The following is a 22482-nucleotide window of genomic DNA, read 5'->3' as shown; positions in this document are numbered from 1 at the left end:
CATTATTACAAAAACAACCCTTGTCAAAATTGCTATTTTTCAAGAGAAAATAAATAGAACAACACATGTCAGCTATTTCCGTACAACTAGTGTTTATCCTTGTGGCTATTGCACCTGACATGGGTAATTTTTGGAATCTATAAACATTTGAAATAGTAGCAAATGTGTCCTTAATTCAATTTCATTAAAAATGACTAGGACTGTTTTTGTAATGTCTTCAAATTCCCTTCAGAGTTCACAAAAACGCACCGCGTTTCGTAACTATAGTGATGAATACTTGCAATATGGTTTTACGTGGCATGGATATGAATATAAACAAAATCCCTAGTGTCTTATATGCGAAAATGTTTTTGTCAAATCAGTCGATGGTGCCGAATAAACTAAAAAGACATTTAGAACTGCCGTTTTCAACGCCATACTTATGTGAATTAGCATTTTCCACCATAAAAAATAGTGAAATCTAAACAAAGAAATAGATTGCTGCATCTTGAAGATGATTTACGTGTTGGCTTGTCAATCATAAAGTCACGTATAGATAAACTCTGTGCAATCCACAAAGCGCAGGCTTCACATTATTTTAAATAGGTGAGTTTTCGAAAACTATAACGAAGCACTACTTTTATTATTATTCATAAAAACAAATAAGTGTGCCCCGATATCTTGGGCGTTCAGTAAAGTGTGTCGTCAGTGGAAAAAAGTTGGGAACCACTGGCTTAATATACAGTATTTGCCTACATAAAAAGTTTTTGGAACTGTAAATTTTTAAAATCGTAATTTTACGATTCGTACCAAATTGCTATTAAAAATTACTGCCAAGATTATCAATATATTTTAGCTATTGTTATTACTATTTTTTTCGCCTTAAAGGTAACATTCATAATAACAACTCTAACTTATGGTTAGAATATCTGCACTGCAAGAGAATTAAAATAATTTTTCTTTATATATTTTAATTTAGTAGGAGGAAGAAGAATAAAGTGCCTAAGATTTACTGATAATATAGCGTTATTAGCAGAAGAGGAGAAGATACTAAAGGATATGCTACTGGAGCTAAATGACAGCTGTGAGCAGTATGGAATGAAGATAAATGTAAACAAGACGAAGACCATCGTCAAAGGCAGAAAATAAAAATAAAGAAGGTAAACTTGCGAATTCTAAATGACGCAGTAGAGCAAGTGGGCAGCTTCAAATACTTGGGGTGTACTATAAGCAGTAATATGAGCTGCTGCTAGGAAGTCAAAAGGGGGATAGCAATGGCCAAGGAAGCTTTTAATAGAAAAAAGAGCATCTTCTGTGGATCTCTGAAAAAAGAACTAAGGAAGAGACTAGTAAAGCGCTTTGTATGGAGTGTGAAATTGTATGGGGCAGAAACATGGACATTAAGATAAAGTGAAGAGAAGCGAATAGCGAATAGAAGATTTGAAATGTGGATATGGAGAAGAATGGAACCTCTGAAGTGGACAGACAGAATAAGAAATGAAGCTGTGTTGGCGAAGAAAGAATGATTCTGAAACTGATCAGGAAGAGGAAAAGGAATTGGTTAGGTCATTGGCTGAGAAGAAACTGCCTAATGAAGGATGCACTGGAAGGAATGGTGAACGAGAGAAGAGTTCGGGGCAGAAGAAGATATCAAATGATAGACGACATTAAGATATATGGATCATATGAGGAGACAGAGAGGAAGGCAGAAAATAGGAATCATTGGAGAAAGCTGGGTTTGGAGAACACTGAATGAATTAATATTTAAATTTTTAAGAAATCAGTGGCGTAGGCAGAATTTTGTGAAGAGGGGGTAATTATTATTATTATTATTATTATTATTATTGTTGTTGTTGTTGTTGTTAAATTGTTTACAATTCACATTTTCGGTATTTAAAATTTTGTATTATTATTATTATTATTATTATTATTATTATTATTATTATTATTATTATTATTATTATTAGTTGAGTTTTCTTAAGGGGATGTGAAACTAGTTCCGGGAAGAAAGTTCGCGACTGCATCGTCACACTGCGCAATGAAGAAATATTTGTCAATGTGAAATTTTCACTAACCTTGCGAGAATCGCTAAAATTGAGCTTTGCAGTTGCTTAGACATATTAAAGAACCCTAAACGATAATGTGAAGTTTATATTAAATATATGAACTGACAAATGCACAAAACTTTAAACGAATGTATCACAATAAAGTCAGAATTCAAATTAACAAACGGGTGAATACCGCTCTTAAAATGAGTTTAAAATCGACAATGCACAATATTTAACATCTGCACTGCAGAACTATCAAAACAAACTTTTCAATGTGCTTCACAACAAGTTAAATTTCATAAAGTATCAGCTTCATTTCACTACAAGTACTGGGCGGTAGGTTTCTATAATAAAGAGAGCATTGCTGAAATTCGAACATACCGCAGCACCAAGAACAGGCATTATACTGAAGGAGAAAGTAGATTTTGTTACTCTGACAGTGAAAAATTAGAGAAGGGGAGATGATTTGGATAAAAAAAGTAGCTACTTAAATCTGAATAAGTAACTTTTTAAAAAAATTCAAGGGGGAATTCAAACCCGTTAAACTCTCCTCTCCTTTCCGTACTTCCCTGATTTAGGCTATATGTATTTGTTTTTAATTTCTGTCAATGATAGGTTAAAGATTGAATTTCAGTTTGTTGATCTTACTAACAAAAAGTGTCATGCAAATTTTCATGTAATTATATTAAAATGTGGAATATATTATTTTAAAAGTTTTGAAAATACAGTTTTGAGAAATTGAGCGATAAAATTGCATATTGCTGGCTGGTACCGGGTATTATGTTTGCTTGGAAGAACATTTTAATGCATAACTTAGTCAATTTTATAGATACGGTATCTTAAAATTTCTTTCGTAGATATAAAGCTTAAATTGTCTAAGTTCCAGTTCATGTGTGGCACAATACATAGAACTTTAAGGAAGGAAACGAGGAAAGAAACAAAAATTAAGTTTTATAAAACAACTAGCCGTACCCGTGCGCTCCGCTGTACCCGTTAGAAATAAATATAAAGTAATTACATAATTAAAATAGAACATTTGATCCAGTGAAGATTCGTGTTTGATAGAAGGATAAATCGTTTAATATGTTACTTAATTTAAATTGTATTTAAATAATTAAAATGCTATCATTTTGGTCCAGAGACCACCCATTTGGTGTAATGACAATTCCTTTAACATGTTTCTTAATTTTTATTACATGCATCCATACTTTAATGAAGACTGACATATCCTTTAGATTTAATGTGTATACTTTATTTTACTTGCTATATGTTTCCATTGAATTATGGTAACTTAATTTTAACCCTTGTCTTGTACGTATTCAGTAAATGGCGCTTGGCCCACTATGGTTCTGAACCCTTCAAATAACTTAAATTATATAATATAATATAATATAATATAATATAATATAATATAATATAATATAATATAATATAATATAATATAATATAATATAACATAATATAATATAATATAATATAATATAATATAATATAATATAATATAATATAATATTATATAAAAATATGTTGATAACGGATGTACACCGATAAGTAAGTTTTTTATTTGTTATGGGAGCTTTTGAATCTCAGGAGGAACAAGTTTTATTTTACAACAGCGCAACATAGTCTGCTTAGTTCATTACCCAATTTTTTTGCATTGCATTTAATGCATATGTATTTTATGTATTTTAACACGATTCAATTGAGCATAGTTAAAATTTGGATTATAAAATAATGGAATGCTAAGCTAACATTTTATTACTGCATACTAAATCAATACATTCTTGTGGTTCGTTAATTCTCTGAGACAAACATTATTTTAAGAAATACAGGAAACGAATACACAGAATAGCCTATCAAGTATTTTAATCTTACCTGTCCTCAATTCACTCCGAAGTTACTGTAATAACATTATAGCATTATGTCCATAGAGAAACTATACTTTCCAATGGTGAAATAATAATTAATTACACAAATCGGTTAATTTAGCTTCCGATAATATTTCATACAAACACAGAAACATTCTCTGTAGGCTATGATTCATAGCTTTCGATTGTTGTTGACCAAGGCCCCTTATAGACGAATTCATTTGTTTATTTCATTACACCGCCTTAGATGGCAGTTATTTTAATTTTGAAACTCATTTATCTCATTAAATATCAGTCCTATCAAAATTTTTCAAAGAATAAAACTTATCGGAAATTATTTTTAAAGAAATTGTTGTTATGTAACATTTTTCACAAAAATCAATAATAAGCGAGATATTTCGATTTAATTCAGGCCCCCTTATAACCCCCCTTTTACCTTTCTAAATAATGTATTTTGAATGCCATATAACCTAAAATCTAAGTTACAACGAACTTAATTTATATTCCAATTTTCATCGAAATCGGTTCATCCATTATCGCGTGAAAAGGTAACAAACATACAGACAGACAGACATACAAACAAAAATTTCAAAAAAGCTATTTTCGGTTTCAGGGTGGTTAATTATATACCTATGTTAGGACCAATTATTTTTGGAAAATCGAAAATTACCAGAAAAATTTCGGCTACAGATTTATTATTAGTCTAGAGGACGGTACCCACAATATTATATGGAGCTAGAGATGAACAAAACTAACTGTCGCCCTCGCTCGCTGTATTCGCTGCATTTGTCTTTCGAGTGTCATCTCGTAATTCTCGGCGCTTCGAGTCTCGCTCATCATTCTCGAAATAGCATTTGGTCGGCGGCGTGGAAAGATTTCGTAATTTTGAATAACATACATCATTGAAATAAATAACATTATAATTGAGACAAAAAGACAAAACAGAACAGTATCTTAGTTACCAAAATGTTTTGGTTCTATTATATGATATTACCTATGATTATATAAATAGAAAAAAAAACAATTTATTCTCAAATAAATTTGTATTTCTAAGAAACATAAAAACATAACGTTAAATAAAGCGTTAATATTTTTTTACTTGAGATAGATTGTACACTTGATCCCAGACATACGAAAAAATTCTAGGCTTTTAATAAGGGCCTAGTAATTAAATAAAGATTGGAGAACGGATTATTATAGGTACACTGAAAGGTAAAGATGATGTTCCAAATAGGCTACTTGATTTATGTAATAGTTTCCAAAGTAGATAAAAGTTTAAAAGTTCAGTCTGGTATAAACAACTATGGCGATTCAAAATTGCTTCACGTTCGGGACTTCGGGAGTGATCAACTCTCGAAGTCTTGAAACGCTCACAAGCAGTCTTTACGTCAATGACGTGACGTATACAACATTGTCGTGCAGGTTTTCGGCTTTTCGGGCGCAGTTAGTCTCGCTTTCTCGATCGTTGTTCAACTCTAATGGTAGCGAAAGTTGGGTGCGGTACTAAAATAGAAAGAGAAAAGTAGCATACATGCAGTTTAAATGGAAGTTCCTGAGAGCTACCGTAATAAAGATGCACAAAATTAGATAAAATTACGAAAGAAGTAATATGGTAGGAAATGAAATCACATTTTGTTACACTATCTACACTTTTCGGTTTAAATATTGCGATTAGCGTACCAAGGATATAGCAATATTTAAATCAAGCAGAAAACGTATTCATAATAACTAGTTGTTTTACTGCCAAGTTGCTTCGTCTATGCGTTCATGATTTGTTCCTACAGTTTGATGCTTTCAAGATGACAAAGTCGGAGGATTTCACTGCTTTCTTTTTCGTTTATACAAAAATTCATTCATTTAGTGTTCTGCCCAAGGACATGTCTTTCACTGCAAACCTAGCTTTCTACAATCTTTCCTATTTTCTGCCTTCCTCTTCGTTTCCTCATATGATCCATATATCTTAATGTTGTCTATGATCTGATATCTTCTTCTACCCCGAACTCTGCTCCCGTTCACCATTCCTTCCAATGCATCCTTCATTAGGCAGTTTCTTCTCAGCCAGTGACCCAACTAATTCCTTTTCCTCTTTCTGATCAGTTTCGGCATCATTCTTTCTTCACTCACTCTTTCCAACACAGCTTCTTTTCTTATTCTGTCTGTCCATTTCACGCGTTCCATTCTTCTCCATATCCACATTTCAAATGCTTCTATTCGCTTCTCTTCACTTCGTCGTAATGTCAATGTTTCTGCCCCATATAATGCCACACTCCATACAAAGCACTTCACTAGTCTCTTTCTTAGCTATTTTTCCAGAGGTCCGCAGAAAATGCTCCTTTTCTATTAAAAGCTTCCTTTGCCATTGCTATCCTCCTTTTGACTTCCTGGCAGCAGTTCATGTTATTGTTTATAGTACACCCCAAGTATTTGAAACTGCCCACTTGTTCTACTGCCTCATTTAGAATTCGCAAGTTTATCTTCTGTATTTTTCTTCCTATGACCATGTTTTTCGTCTTATTTGCATTTATCTTCATCCCATACTGTTTACGGCTGCCATTTAGCTCCAGTAGCATATCCTCCAGTATCATTTCCTCTCTGCTAACAACATCATATCATCAGTAAATCTTATGCAATTTATTCTTCTTTCTCCTACTATCACTCCTCCTACTTTCTGAAAACAGTTCTTTACTAAATCCTCCAAGTAGATGTTGAACAGGTTAGATGATAAAGGACATCCTTGACGTACTCCTCTCCTAATTCCACTTCCTTCTGACATTTCTTCTCCTATCCTGACTTTGACCCGTTGTTTCATATGAAGATTACTGAACGGCCTTCTCTCTTTCCAATCCACAGCAATTTCCTTTAGAATCCCCATCAGTTTATTCCAATCCGCTCTGTCAAAAGCCTTTTCTAGTTCCACAAATATTACATATACTTCTTTATTCTTCTCTAGGTATCTTTCGCAGATTGTTCGTAGCAGTCCAATTACATCTCTCATACCTTTTCTCTTCCTGAAGCCAAACTGCTCTTCTTCCAACTGTTCTTTCATCTTAGAATATAAACGTCGATTCAGTATTCGCAAGAGAATCTTCGTCGAGTGCGATATTAGATTGATAGTCCTGAACTCCTTACCATTCTTAATAAATTATATCACAGTACAGCAGATATCAAGATTTTTCTTTGAAATCAGATTTTATTTCACTTCTATTTGTGCGTGTCGAATCTACAGGCATTATTATTTGAAGCAAAACAATGATGTAGACATGCTAAGATACATCATCAACTCTCTTACAAGTTTTATACACATAGATCTGCACGAGGTTAGTTTGAAGGGTGCTGCTCAATGGCTGCCTTTGCATAATTCTACACCAGACATCAACCATTCGGTGTGCATGTTAGTGTGTATAGTTTTGATTACATGACGGAGGTCTTGACCTACTGCTTAACTTCGGTTGGCCTTGGCACCTACTCGATTGTTGCAGTATTCAGTGGATCAATAAAATCAATACATTGATTGTTTCGGAGCCCTTTTACTATGGCAGTAATGAACGAGACATTATCACTTATTTCCTTTTACATGATGCCATATAATTACACAGCACTGTGTTGTATTATAGAACGAATTATAAAAGTTTCGATCAGGTACCTAAATCTTTTAACATCTACTTGAGTCATATATTAAACAATCCGTACTCCGCAGATTTTCTGTATCTCATGCTGGTAATGTATGTTAAGTGTAGGTAAATAGAACTCAGGAGCCCACTATAAATAAATTTTAGCTTTTTACGTAGCCATAGGCCAAGTTTTCAAACAGCAATGCCAAAGTTAATAAAGGTAATGGATGTTGCATGACTTTTCTTACTGTAGGCCCACAGCTTAACTATAAATTCAGCTGACACACAATTTGGTAATTTACAATGTTTTATGTTTTCTTTTTCTTTTCCTTTCTTCATACTGTTCATTCTGTCATACATTTTAAATGTTTAGCCCCTACGTTATCGGTACGAACGAAGTCTGAAACTTAATCAAAAGTAAAATGACAAAAGAACTTCGCAATTGACTGATGGCAGAAATTTATGAGATTTTACAATCATTTCAACTTCAAGCTTTAATCAACTGCTCTAAAACTGGATGCAACATATTGGCTTTATTAATCAGTCGTTAGTTACTAGATTAATAGGTTACAAAAGAGCTATATTTTCCAACGGTCTATGATCGGAATAAATGTAAAGTAATTACGCCAAATTTCGTACTGACACAGTTTTTGACTGGGCATGGGAAATTCGGGGAATACTTAAATAGATTCCATATTAAAGACGATGCAACTTGCATTTGTGGGGAGGAATCTCAAGATGTCAAACACGTATTATATGACTGTCCAGTCTTTTGCCGTGAAAGATACGAGTTTGAGTTGTTACTGTTATACATTTACCAAACCGTTAACCAATATACTTACCAACTCTAAATCATATAATTATTTCATGTCCTTCTTGAATAGAATATTCGTGAAACTGTAAAATGTTAAATTATTCTGGGGGAAAAAGCGTATTAGTTCTAATCAACTATTATAAAACTGTAAATCTTCAATTTCGCATACTATTGTATTATTGGTTTTTATTTATTTATTTATTTTTAATTATGTGTTTAATTTCCAATTTTGAGCCATTTCTTGTAATACCTCCTTATTGCCAATTGTTGTTAGTAAATAATGCATTTAATTCGTAAATTTCAAGTCATCTCTTAACATAGCTATTTATTGCTTTTAAAATAATGTGTTTAATAACTATTTTATTTATATATATTTCTTCCTCTAACCATTACAGGTTGCCATTAACAAAGAGAACCGTGATAGAATAAGTATAGAGTAATGTCTTGAGGCTTTATGAAACATATTTTGTTGTTACAGTGAAAAATAAATTGAAATAGATTGAAACACAAAATAATATACGAAATAACGTCAAGAAGATGTGAATTACAGTCATGGTCCCTTTGAATGATGCCTGAAAATAGCTATTAATCCTCTGCGTGTTTGTTTTTTTAAATAATGTGTTTAATGTGTAACTACAGTCAATGTATTGTTATTAGTATCTCTTTGTTGTTACCTATTGCTTTAAAAAGAATGTGTTTAATTTGTAATCTTAAGTAATTTTTTCTACTATTCCTTTACTGTACTGTTTACATTTGTTTTTTAATCTTTTGTATTGCCCCTACCATTATATATTGCCCTTCAAGAATTTCGGTATTCGTTAGTTGTAAGTCATTACTTATGTTATATTTTAATTATTGTAATTGTTCCTGAATCACGTATGTAACTTGTAACCGTAAATCATTGCTTGTGATATCTCTTTATTACTCTTAACTGTTTCATTGTTCATGAATTAAGTATTAATTTGAAAGTGAAAGTGAAACTTTGTTTTATTACTCTACTATCGGTTATCTTTTTAAGATCGTGATTTACTCTGAAACGGTTAGACATTCTTGTATACCTTTTATATTGATTACTCCTCAAACATCTCATTAATCTTTAACAGGAGCCATTCTTTCACTAATATGCATTCTTCTACATACGAGTAATTCATGTAGGCCTAAATTGTAACTGTGACCACTATTTTATGTTATCACTTTACTATTGTTTATGGTTTATAAAAATGTATTTTGATGCCAACTATAACCCTAATATACCTCAGGGTGAAATAGGGTTTATTAAATTGGATAATAAAAAATAGGTTACATTAGGTTAGGTTATGTTATATTAGGTTAGGTAGGTTAATCAAATGTATGAAAAAAGTGAAAATATATTGCAACTATTTAATACAATAACAAAAACATAGTAATTTGAAAAATCCTTATCCTAGTTATCTATAACTTCGGATTTCGAGATCTGACCACATGCTTGCAACCGGCTGAATAGATAAATAGATAGATTTATTCATTCCATAATATTCCTACATTTGCTTTATAGCATAGAATAAAGAACATGTACAATTCTTACGTTTAACACCATTAAACATTGAAAAGTTACATAAATAAGATAGGGGCTTGACTATTATTTGTGAACTCACTTTTAATATTTTACTTGTCATTTCATCATAACCCGAGGAATTTTTAGATTTTAATTGCTTTAGAATTGTAATTATTTCTCGTGGATTTGTTAGAAAAATTTGAATATTTGGGAAAGTTGTAGGAACAGATACTTTCAAACAATTGTTAACCTTATTATTATTATTATTATTATTATTATTATTATTATTATTATTATTATTATTATTATTATTATTATTATTATTATTATTATTATTATTATTCTGTGGGATATTTAGATTATCAGTTATTGAGAGAAAGTATTTGTTGAATACTCGTATGTTCGCAACTTCTGTTGTATCTGATGTTTTTATGTTATTTATTACAAGAGTGTAACTTTGTTCTTTACTTCTAAACTTTCCGCTTTCCATTTTATTTTGTTCCAAGTTGTTTTGATTTTATTATTCGAGGTATTAATATATAGTCTCTATAATAAAATTTCAAGCTCAATTGCGAGCAGTGAACTAAACAAAATTGAAAGTACAATGAAAAAATTGCTGTTACATCATATGCAATATACTGTATACAAATTAATGCCTTTAATTCTTACATAAGTTAGTGGTATAAATCTGTAGGACTTGTGGATGGAATATAGACTGCCATATATGATATATTACCAACCGCGGGTCCCCAGTGATCCGTGGAGCACAATTTGGGAACCACTGCTCTAGCCTGTTTAGTCTTTAGTGAATCATATGTAAGGCAGCAATGCCTGTTGGTTCATGGGAGTTATTTCATTGCCCTTCTGCCATCTTGTGGGCAAGGAATATGTGCAATTATGAGAAAAAGACATGTGCAATCTATTTTAAAATTAATTGGTGTCTTTCTATTAGCGTAGGCCTATTATTATTATTATTATTATTATTATTATTATTATTATTATTATTATTATTAGTATTATGTAATAATAATAATAATAATAATAATAATAATAATAATAATCCGTGGCACCACAGTCCATAAAGGGCCCAGACGACCAGTCGGCTGCTGGCCTCACGTTCACATGCCGAAGCAGAGGTGGACGATCATCCAACCAGAATGGAGGTATCGTGTGGTTAGCACGATGATCCCCCCAGCTGCTATAGCTGGCTTTCGAAATCGGATTTCATTACCTATCGTAGCTCCCCAAGTGCATCACGATGCTGGGTGGGCACCAGTCCCATACACTGGCCGAAATTTCATGAGAAAATTTATTCTCCCATTAGGACTCGAACCAGCGCGCATTCCGTTACGTGAGTCCTAGGCAGGATGCCTTAGACCAGTGATGTCAAAGCAAGCGCATTTTTCTGACCTTAACGTCGTGCACGAGCATTAAGCGCTAGGTATGATAGGAGGAATAAGCAGCCTGTTGGATTACGAAAACAGTGGTGCACAAATTTCAAACGGAACATGAAATTTTATGTCGTTATTTTTATATGGCTTCTTTCTGTTTGTTATTTTCTATATTGTCTGTAAAACAAAAGTACTAACACCTATTTCTTAGCCTAATATTGCAGTTGTGTTTTAAACGTTATTAACATAATAAAGAGTAAAGAAGGAATATTCACACAAATTCCATAATAACTACAACTATACTGTACTAAGTGAATTAAACACATCATTCATAAAGAAAGTGATATCCCAAAGAAAGACACTGAATATGACATGATAAGTTGAAATTGATATTGATGGTATCTTTAGCCTTATGAAAGTAATCAAAACAATATTATAGTACAAAGCAAAGTTGTCTAGGTATATGTTTTAACTGTAACTAATATTACATAATAAAACTCTTATCGCATTATGCTTTCAGGTGATATTGGTGCGCAGCTTTCTGTTATCAGTATATTAAATTATCTCGAAATCTGCTGAAGCTATAGAGCTGACGTTTTACCAACACATAGGCACATATCTTTTGTTTGTGATGTAAAAGTATTTGCTTTGTTAATTCATTTCCTTACAAACATTTTCCATGCGAATATTTTCAAACATTTTAATACACTATCTTCACTAATGCGTATTTACGATATATTAGATTTACGAAAACATTGTTTCAGTACCTGTAAGGCTACTAAACAAACATATCTAAAAATTTCACTTTTCTGTAAAAAAAAAAGTTGATAAAATATTCCTTTTGAATAAAAAAGCAAACTTGTGAAAAATGAACATTAAAATTAAAACTTACATTCTTATAATGCACTTATACTTCTCAGTCAAATCTAAAAATTAACATGGATACAGTTTTAATAAGTTCTCTTCCCTTTATCCATTGAATCAGTGCTGACCATCCCTGTATATAGCTCGACCAAGCGGCATATACTACCTCTTCCGTCTGTCTCTTTCCTTTCCGCTGTAAAGCGCTCAGGCTCTCCTGGGCTCTAAAGCGCGCGCTTGCTCCTATGGGCATCAGTTGACATCACTGCCTTAGATCATGATGCCACGACGCGGGATAGTATATACTTGTATGAAGAGAAAGAAGCATTTACTTAGTTTTCCTTAAGGTAATAAAATTGAGCATCTCAAATGACCTATGATCAGACACCATTCTAGGATCAGTGTAAAGAGAATTGAGTAAAATTATTCAAATTCTTAGAAAGAACGTAAATCTAGCTTTCAGGTATAGCTCCCTGTGAAGCAGACTTGAATAATTTCAAGGAAAAAATTGTTCCGCGGCCGGGTATCGATCCCAGGACCGTTCGCTTGACACATCAACGCTCTACCGACTGAGTTACCCAGGAACTACACCAGACACGTCTCAATTTTTCTTAGAAAGAACATTCAACCTAAATAAATCCTGAATTTCCTGTACCGGTAACCTATGACATCTAGAGTCATTATTATTTCCCATCTTACAAAATCATGACCCGACAAAATTGGTGCAGGCATTTTGCCTCATTAGAAGAATCAGTTAAAGTTTATTTAAAATGGCTCATAATGTACATATAAATTCATCTTGAGATGTAGTTACTTCGTCTACTGAGCTGTTACACAAAGCACAGTCAGTTAATAATATTCTATTTTTAATATATCTCAAAGCTGCCATCTAAGGAATAACATCAAATTCGAAACTACAATCCAAACCAATATTAAAAGTTAGAAAAATTACAAATATAATTAAAAAAATAAAAAGATCATACTGTTCCAGTGTGCTGTATCACATATTAAATTTCAAGATTATAAAACAAGGAAAGAAAGTAAGTAGACTACTATTAACATCTACCAAACTTCTCATAAACCATCGGAGATAAAATATGACAAATACTTAAGAAGCAAGTAGGGTTGCCAACATTTTTTGAGTAAAATACGGGAGACTAAGGAATCGTCAAAATTTCACATAGAAAATGGACACATTATCCAGTTCCGTTACTAAAAAACAACTTTATTCTGCACTTTGGCAGCTAGACTTAAACTTAGAATATTTTGAGACAGATTTTGCCTCGCGTAATAGTTGAAATCGACTGCAGTTTACAGTTATAATTTGTTTAGGTGCATCGTGTTCCTGTATAGAACATCTATCCAATTATTGTTCATGAGATGAAACACAAGGGCGCCCACAGGGGGTAGCCAGTAGTAGCAATTACTACCACTGAGATTTTTATTTTTATGCGTTTTTTTTTTATTTTCTCTACGTGCACGAAACATATTTTCTCAAACCCTCGGTAAACAATTCAATAAAAATGAGTGCTTTAAACTATGAATGCGTGCTCAAGGTAATTTATATTTCAGAACTGGCTATTTTTCATGTTCAATTTCCTCTCTTCTCGTCCATCCATTTCCTATAATTTTCTAACCATCTTGCTACCACTGAGATTGGATCCTGCGGGCGCCCTTGATGAAACACCCTCTTTGTATGAGCATTACTAACTACTTGGCATGTTTAGAGTTAAAACTCGCCAGTTTTTCCAAATTTGTAACATTAAAATGATTTTATTTTAAACGAGTGAGCAATAAAATTCATTTCTGGCAAGCATTACATTCTACAAAGACTGCACATTTTAATAGTTAGTGCATCTCAAAATTCATCACATAAATCATCATCATTCAAGGCAAAATCAAATATTTCGAATGAAAATTTTTACGTTATGCAAAAATAAGGGAGAAAATGCTTGAAGAGAAGAAAAATACGGTAGCTGGGAGTCTGTTAAAAATTAGGGTCAAATACGGGCGGGGGCGTAAACTGCACACACGTTTCAGGTATATGACCTAAAAGAAGGTAATTTACACACACCGATTTTTGATATGTAATCTGCACACGCAAATAACCCAGGTAATAAAAACAGGATATAAATTGCACACAGAGCTACAATGGCATATATTTATTTTGAACATACTCACTATTACAATAGTAACGTATGAACCAATATTTGTTATTGGTAGATGTATTTTGCTCGCTTAATGAATTCCACTCGGGGTATATGCCCCTCATTAAAATCTTTTATATTTCTCTCCATAGTTTCTTTCCTCCTTATGGAGCCCTTATTTTTAACTTTTGCAGCAGTGGATATCCCCTGAATGTTCACGTATGTGTCTATTTGAAATTCAATTAACCTATTTGTAAAAGTATAAATATCTGGATGAACAGAGCAAAATGTCTTATTGAATCTAATATGCAAATACGTACAGGCATTAATTAGTTACACGCTGCAAGCTTTCTGTTTTAGCTGCCCAGATTGAAGGAGGAAAGGTAGCGTCATCGTCCACATAGCAGTCTACTAAATAGTCACGAAAGTTATCTAGTCTTTCATCTTGTGGCTTAATGACCACTAAATCAGATACAAAATAGTCGCCAACCTCGTGTGAGTTTAAAAATGGTAGACTGAATACAAGTTCTAACCATCTGCCTATTTCAGAATTACGTTTATATTTATTTATGAAAGCATATTTTTCAATCTGACGAAGCCAAAATTGACTTAGGTGGCATGTACAGTACATCCAATGACATTGGCCTCACTCCATACAACGTTTATTGCAGCATGGATAGCACTTATAAACAACAACTGTGTTCAAGGGCCAATGCTTTATGTGGAACTGCTGCGTAACTCTCCGTCCAAGTCAGTCTAACTTATACAGTACAAAGTCCATTACAAGCTGCGTAAGTCAATTGTGCTTGTCACCCGTAACATTGGTTGACATTGCGTTCGATTTACATGTAATTTATTAAAAGAATAATCCGACTCATGCTGTGTGTATAATTTACATACGACGCCTACCACCTAGACTTTGTTGTGTGTGCAGATTACATACCACAAGTGTATAGCAAAGGTGTGGAAAATATATACCTGAAAAGTGTGTGTAATTTACTTCCGCCCAATACGGGAGATCCCGGGAAATACGGGAGAGTTGGTAACCCTAGAAGCAAGTCTTATATCAAAAAATGATTTACAGTATAATCACAGTCTAGTATATACAGTCACGAAGCTCGAGTTTATGAGGGTACTAGGAACAATAGACTGTGCAGGTACTATTTCGCATTGTCTGTAATGAAACGATAGTAGCGATCCTAGTAGCTAGCAACTATCTATGGATGCATATTTACTATTGAGCTTCGTGACTGTAAGTTATATACTAGACTATGGTATAATAACTGTGTAAGGGAAATCCAGATAAATCAAGAATAGAAAAGTAACAACATTCAGATTATAACGAGGACATCACTGTCTTGCCAGTGTAACTTGGAGTAAATATTTGTTCGCAGTACGTAACTGTTACATTACGTGTACGAAAGTCAACACTGCGATCAAATAGGGGCCATTTTGTCAACATGTGAAACTTTAACCAGGGCCAAGGATAGGAAAGTCGTGACAGTATTAAATTTGAATATCAGAATACGAGAGTTTAAAGCATAAGCCCGAGCTATCGTGGGGGGGGGGGAGTTTATACTTTACTTTGCTAAGTTTAGATTGTGTTTTCAACTAAGCCAAATTTAATAACCCCTCTCATAACAGGTACCGGTATTTAATAACTTTAATCAATTACATTAGTTACAAATGACTGCCGTGGACTTTCCTGAAGAGAGTGACCTATTAAAAGTTTCGTCATTAATCATTTAGTTGTATGTTATATTACAGGGTAACACCCACCTTATAAATTATAATGCCTTCAATATATACTGGTAACCAACATGGAAATTCTACCTAAAGCAAGTAAATCCCGAAAAGACAAAGTATATGATTATATTTCGTGACCAGAATATTTAAGAAATGGAAATATAAAAATTGGAGATTTATCCTTCGAAGAGGTGGAAAAATTCAAATATCTTGGAGCAACAGTAACAAATATAAATGACACTCGGGAGGAAATTAAACGCAGAATAAATATGGGAAATGCTTATTATTATTCGGTTGAGAAGCTTTTGCCATCTAGTCTGCTGTCAAAAAATCTTAAAGTTAGAATTTATAAAACAGTTATATTACCGGTTATTCTGTATGGTTGTGAAACTTGGACTCTCACTTTGAGAGAGGAATAGAGATTAAGGGTTTTTGAGAATAAGGTTCTTAGGAAAACATTTGGGGCTAAGAAGGATGAAGTTACAGGAGAATGGAGAAAGGAGGTATGAAGTTACAGGAGAATGGAGAAAGTTACACAACACAGAACTACACGCATTGTATTCTTCACCTAACATAATTAGGAATATTAAATCCAGACGTTTGAGATAGGTAGGGCATGTAGCACGTATGGACGAATCCAGAAATCCATATAGAGTGTTAGTCGTGAGGTCTGAAGGAAAAAACCTTTGGGGAGACCGAGACGTAGATGGGAGGATAATATTAAAATGAATCTGAGAGAGGTGGGTTATGATCATAGAGACTGGATTAATCTTGCACAGGATAGGGAACTGATGAAGGTCTTTGTGAGGGCGGCAATGAACCTGCGGGTTCCTTAAAAGCCATAAGTAAGTAAGTAAGTAAGTAACCAAAGTAGCCTCTGAGAACATGACATTAACAGACAATCAGACAGGCAGCAAGATACCTTTTTCTTTTAATATGAAAGTGAAGTAGAGATAAAATATAGTTCTATAGTTACTTCTGCTGGATTGAATTGTCATGAACTTGCATGACTAGATTATTGTGCACATAATTGAAATTAAGTAATTAACCTCCTGAGTGTTTACTGCTATGGAGTAACGGTGAGCGCGTCTGATTGTGAAAAGAGTGGGCCCCGGGTTCGAATTCTGGTTGGGACAAGTTTCCGGATTTTTTCCGGGGTTTTCCCTCAACCAAGTGAAGCAGAATTGCTGGGTAACTTTCGGCGTTGGACCTCGGACTCATTTCGCCATCATTAATATTCACATGTAGGGACTAATCATCATCTACACCATAGCCCGGGTTAATTCCACCGTGCGGCGTGCTGTACTTGTACAAGAGCACAGCCGTTCGGCTACCCAATCATCCACAGAATGGGAGTGATAAGCGAAGGCTGCAATGCAAGCTTTCACGTCCCTCCTCCGTACAAGAGAAAAAAAACCTCCTGAATCCTAAGAGTATAGTATACTATACTATACTAAATACTTCATATATGATTATGTGCAGAGACTCGAAGTGTAGTATACTATACCTGCATTTGTACCCTAACCTAACCTGCAGAATTTTTTCAGTATTTTTCCTCATTTCAGTGACTTCTTTTAAAGTGTAGGAATTATAATGAAGTTTAAAAATAAAACAACAATGTCTCGGGACTCAGGAGGTTATTAACGATTGTATCAATGATTAACCTCCCTACACTACATAATTTAATACCATACGTATTAAAAAAAATAGTGCGCTTTTTTAGCCTAGTTGCCCGGCGTCCCTTAATTTTTGACTGCACCGTTTACTATTTAGTTACCATGCCTAATTATTTTTTAGCTCATTTAAAATATTCCTAACCTCATTTCTTTATTCAGAGTGAAAAGGCCTTGTTTCATATTCATATAAGCATTATTAATATGTGTTTTTATTTTCTGTGGAAATGTGTGTTACTGTAAAACGAGTTCAGTTAAATATGTTGAATTAGCATGTAACTTCTCCATTTCATGTCATCTTCCCATAGCTCCATTTGATTAAACAGAATTTATACCCTGATTCTCCTTGCTCTAATAATACCCTGTATCCACCTGCCTCTGAACAGACTTAATCGACCTCCAGACCCACTGTGCTCCACCCAGAACCGCATTGGGAATGTAATATGTGTACAATACCAGCTTGTTTGTTTGTTTGATTATCTTTCCTTCCATCAAAATGGACTACAACGGCCACTGTTTAACTAGGCCAGTCAATAGCAATATGACATATGATAAATTGAGGCTAGATTATTAACATGTACGGTATATTCACACACGCCACCTTTACATAAGAAAACTCAATGTGCGTATAACAGTACTGAACTTGAAAATTAAATATTATAATTTTATTAATAATAAAACAAATTCGGTCATATATCTATGTAGTACAATACAGGGTTGTTTCCGATCTCTGATAAGAATTTGAATGATATCGTGTCCGTCAGGAGCCACAAGACAACTGAACTGCGGCGCGAGGTGACAAACCAGTAGTGAGTGATCTCATAGTCAGAGTGCACGGCGACTCACAGCAGAAAATCCCAAGACAATCGAGCCTTTTTGGGAGGGGTACATAACAACCCTTTCCGATACCAAGTAAAGTTAAGTTAAAATAAAAGAAGCCTGCAATAAACGAGGTTTCGTCATTTCCAAGAAAGGCAACTTCTGTGTACTTCATAAGATTGGTACAGCTTGAATGGAATTACGTGGTGCAGCGACTTGTGACGGGGGGGGGGTGGATTTGCTTGCTTTTTCCACTCTGGAATTGATCCCATCCGAGCTTTGCCAGTCTTATTAGGTAGGCTACACCATAGCCGTCTCTAGTCATGGCCCGGCCCACACTACGTGGCAACGTCGGATGACACGTTAGTTGCCGTCCTATCCTGTTGCTTAGCTGTTAAATGCGAGAAAAGCATAAGCTACATCGTTCTTCTATTTCAAAGGAAAAGTAATAACTTCCTGAATATTTAGGGAGTTCACTAAACATTATGTGATTCACCCTATTATTGTCAGTTATGATACACAATGTTTTGCAATCCACACACATGTATTTGTTTAAGTTATCTTTACATATTTCTGCTGCACCTGGCCCTGTAAGTTGTTTAACCGCAACAAGTCTTACCACCTTTTTAAAATTACCAAAATGCAGCTATGATTTAAAAAAGTTACCGATGCAACACTTTACGCGAGATCATATTCTGTTTTATTTGCAGCAACCCCAAACAATCGTCCATTTTTGTAGTCTAAGTTCCTTTTACTTGAATTTCATCTACTTGAATTTTCACAATTTTTTCGCTCTCTGGTTACTGCCTAACATGCTTTAAGAGCTGTCTATTCTCAGATATTGAAACGAGGAAAGTTATCGAGGGTGCGGCAATGACAAGATGTTCTTGAGTCTAGTCATATCGTAACACTTGGCATTCTGGATATGAATTAAAAAAGAGTTTACAATTATTGAGGATAGATCGTACTGTCACCCTGGGTGGTGCAATCGGTATAGTACTGGCCTTCTGTCCCCGAGGTTGCGGGTTCGATCCCGGCCCAGGTCGATGGCATTTAAGCGTGCTTAAATGCGACAGGCCCATGTCAGTAGACTTACTGTCATGTAAAAGAACTCCTGCTAGACAAAATTCCGGCATATCGCGACGCTGATATAACCTCGCCAGTTGCGAGCGTCGTTAAATAAAACATAATTTAATTTACATCGTACTTAGATTTTTCGTAAGTATAAGATCAAACTTATTACATAAAAGATCAAACTTTTTAAGCTGCTTTCATCACAGTTCCCATCCCATAGAACAGTAATTTTGTTATTAGTATCTTACGGAACGTAACAATCACAAAAATCTATTAGAGACGGAAGCTGAGCAAAGAATTTCTACAGTTAGAGGCTGTCATTCGGTAGACGTCCACCATTCATGTGCGTTTCCACACTAAAATCCCTGTTTATTCTAATGCTAACAGTTATTTTAGGAGCATTAGTTACGTCTAGTTCATACACTGTTCAACAAGAATCGTTTTTAAATAATGACCCGTTTTTTTAGATAGTTTCTTTGATACATTTTCCAAAAAAAAAAAATGGAAAAATGTTACACATGGTTTTTTCGTCTGTCTCCTTTCATCCTCCTTTCGGTTTGTCAATTTCTTCTCTCCTCTGTTGCGGATTTTTCCATTTGGTTCCACTCACTCTGCTTAGATAGGAAGGAGAATTTGGAAACATATTCGGAATTGCACCTTCACATAAAACTCAAGTCACTTTGCCTGAAAATGTTCCTTTCATACCACAGATCTATTGGTTGGCGATCAATCTGCCCGTGGAACCAAACGAATCCATTTACTGCGTATTTCGGGATCTTTAGAAAACGAAAACAACTTATAATATTAGTCTTCTGCTTTTATTGTCTTATCGTAGGTCCTTAAGCAGCTCGGCACTACACGTATTCATTCATGTCATGGTTATGAAAAGTTTGTTACCACAGACATAACAAAGGAAATATAGGCGCAAATCCACAAGCGAGGAGAGCGTCTTACACTGAAACACATGGCACATTGCTGGGCTGATAGAAAGGGCTGCGGCGTTGCCACATTTACCAGGGCCGGGCCATGACTAGAGAGGGATATGGCTACACGCAAGATGCCTTTCTTGGAAATAGGCTCCTATGATTTTCACGTAACTATACTTAGCATCGGAAAGGGTTGTTATGTACCCCTTCCAAAAAGGCTCGATTTTCTTGGGCATTGCTGCTGTGATACACGTGCACTCTGATTATGAAATCACTCACTACTGGTCTGTCACCTCTCGCCGCAATTCAGCTGTCGGTGTGATTCCTGACGCACATGACGTCATTCAAATTCGTTATCAGAGATCGGAAACAACCCTGTATAAAGTTGGCTTACTCTTAAAAGCACAAAAAAAGCAAAAACCGAAACAAAACAAAGCTTCTTTTCTAAAAGTTATCACTATTAAAAACATTTCTATTATTATTATTATTATTATTATTATTATTATTATTATTATTATTATTATTGTTATTGTTGTTGTTATTGTACTATCTTAGTTGTAATTCTTCTTACCTCGTGCCAGCAGATGTCCTGCAGTAACAATGTTATAAATTCATAAATATGGCTACAGTATAATCAGAAACTAGATTAAGACCTAGAAATATGATTGACGAAGTCATCATTAGTAAAAATCTATATGATGAATAAACTACAGTACTACTACTACTACTACTGCTGCTGCTGCTGCTACTACTACTACTACTACTACTGCTACTACTACTACTATAATACTACTACTACTACTTTAGTCATAATATTGTAGATGCTAAATATTCGATGTGATAAAGGTGACGCACAGTTTCTCTCCTTACACGTTTTATGGGTATGATTACCACAACAATATACTCGTAGTTCTTTATCACGTTACCTATTATATCCTGCTTGTATGAATATTCGATGGTGTTGGATAAAGGGAAATAAGTAATAAAAATTAGTTTTGAGTTAAATGAAAATTAAACATCAGACCCTTATTGCAAATAATTTTTTACACAAATAAAACACATCAAATGCTAGTATTCTTTTGTTTTTTGCATACCCAATTGTAGAATTGAACTTGGGAGCAAAACTACACTTGCACCAAAAATGACTTAACTCCCTTACCCGAGTTTATCAGTGGCGTGCCGTTGATGGAAGGCAAGGGAAGCATTGCTTCCCATGTTCATAAAGTGAAAAAGAAGAAACATTTTAATCGTGAGAACTATAAATTCTCTAATCTTAAAATGTCGCAAAATTCTTTCTCCGAACGCTGTCCTGGTCGAGGCAGAGTCGTTATTAATATTCTTAGCTTGAGTCGCCTATATTGGTCACTATAAATTCGTTTATTTCGTTCGATGATTTTGCTGCTAAAGAGAGGAGAATTGCTTGGTCTTCAAATAGTTGACTGCTGTCAGTTTTGTACTCTACATACAGTGTGATTCAGGATCTCAGCAACAAACTCTGGAAATCGATATATCTCGCAATGGGAATCATTTTTCGTAAAACAACCCATGTTCTCCGATGCCTCATGTAGGAGCTACGCGACATGGAAAAAGACAGGTTTTAATGACATTTATAGTTAATTATGAAGTGAATTATTCATTTATTTCTTCAAGTACTCTTGCGGACAAGTTACAAGTGTCCTATCATTTTGTTGCCCCGTTTGAATGGAGCGCTCTTTGGAACACGCTTTCGCTGCTCATGGAGGATGTACCCTTAGCGATATGAGAGGACATGATGTGACTCAACATAATGACCCAACGCACTTCAACCTGGTTGTACAAGCACATTGAACAACATCTACGGGAAGCAATGGATCGGGAGAGCCGGACCTGTTGTGTGGCCAGCGTCATCACCCGACTTCACGCCTTTCATCTTTTTTTTCTTTGGGACATGTGAAGGAATACACCATTCGAATTGACACCAAAGAGGAACCGACTATACGAATCTTAGCTGC

Source organism: Periplaneta americana, chromosome 6 (genome assembly GCF_040183065.1).
Source record: "Periplaneta americana isolate PAMFEO1 chromosome 6, P.americana_PAMFEO1_priV1, whole genome shotgun sequence".
Classification (NCBI taxonomy): Eukaryota; Metazoa; Arthropoda; class Insecta; order Blattodea; family Blattidae; genus Periplaneta; species Periplaneta americana.
Note: the sequence above shows the minus strand (reverse complement) of the source record.